At 41.7% G+C, this 1,083-nt stretch overlaps 1 protein-coding gene across 2 annotated transcripts in view; it reads right to left on the reverse strand.

The window, feature by feature from the left end:
* The window catches only part of LOC114894210 (tyrosine-protein phosphatase non-receptor type substrate 1-like), a 36,812-nt gene that overhangs the window by 35,064 nt on the left and 665 nt on the right, over positions 1 to 1,083 (reverse strand). The gene's annotated exons all lie outside the window — the stretch shown is intronic.

Consider the following 1,083-nt stretch of genomic DNA (forward strand, 5'->3'; position numbering starts at 1 on the left):
GGGAAACTGACACAGCCCAGAGAAAGCAGACAATTACTGTAGGAAGTTCACTGTGGGAACCTGGGGGCTCCTTGAGCATGGGGTCGTCTGCCCAGGGCCTGCCACTTAGAAGGAGTTAGATATTGGTTAACAGATGCATGCATAAGTAATCTCATGTTTGAAAGACAGTGGGAATGCATGAGTGAATGCACGCTTGGATGGAAGCATGGAATGATGAAGCTGTCCTAATCCTTCCTTTCTTTTCCACTGTGGCCATTAAGTAGGAAAAGGTGAACCTGAATTCTATTTAAGAACCTATATATCAGTTGACTTACTCTATGACTTTATGAAGATTCCTAGCTTCTAATCTTCATGACTCCACGATACTAATATTTGACAGAGGAGGAAACTTAGGCTTGGAGAAGTTAAATATTTACCCAAGGTCACAAGTGACAAAGCAGGAGTTATGCCAGACACAGGGTTTAACCATTTGCTATTCTGACACCCAAACTATAAGGCTATAAGCATTTATGATTGCAGGCTGCTGGAATTATTACCTAAAAACTTCTGGAATTTTTTTCAACCAGGTTTTTCAGCTATGAAGTAGAATATATGTATACTGAAGAAAATTTGGGAGATTTCTAAACTACTAAAAGCCATTAAGGGTTTCAGTAGAATTCATAGGAACACACAGCATGGTGCAGTTTTCACACTAAACCAAGGGATGGGAGAACCAGATTCTGGTCCCTGCACTGAAACCACAGCCAAATGCAAGACCCTGTGCAGGTCACCTTCCCTCTGTTTCCAAGACACTTATTATGAAATTGTCTAAGGTCAGATCAGCTTTCAGGGGTCCAGTTAAGACAGACTTCAGCTCTTGGTCTAGGGTAGAGAGAGAAACTCCTTTTATGTAGTGCAATTTGAAAAAAACTAAGCATATGTTTGTTCTCCAAATATTGTTTCTTTATACTCAACCCACCTTGACCTGTATGGTTACATCAATGATACTGATAATGGGTGGGACAGCCAGGCAAGACACCATGCCCAGAAGGTCACTATCTGTTCTCAGGGTTCTGCTCTTTGCTTGGTAGGAATCCCTGCCTG

This window comes from Monodon monoceros, unplaced genomic scaffold (assembly GCF_005190385.1).
Source record: "Monodon monoceros isolate NGI ecotype Baffin Bay Population unplaced genomic scaffold, NGI_Narwhal_1 Super_Scaffold_13, whole genome shotgun sequence".
Lineage (NCBI taxonomy): Eukaryota > Metazoa > Chordata > Mammalia > Artiodactyla > Monodontidae > Monodon > Monodon monoceros.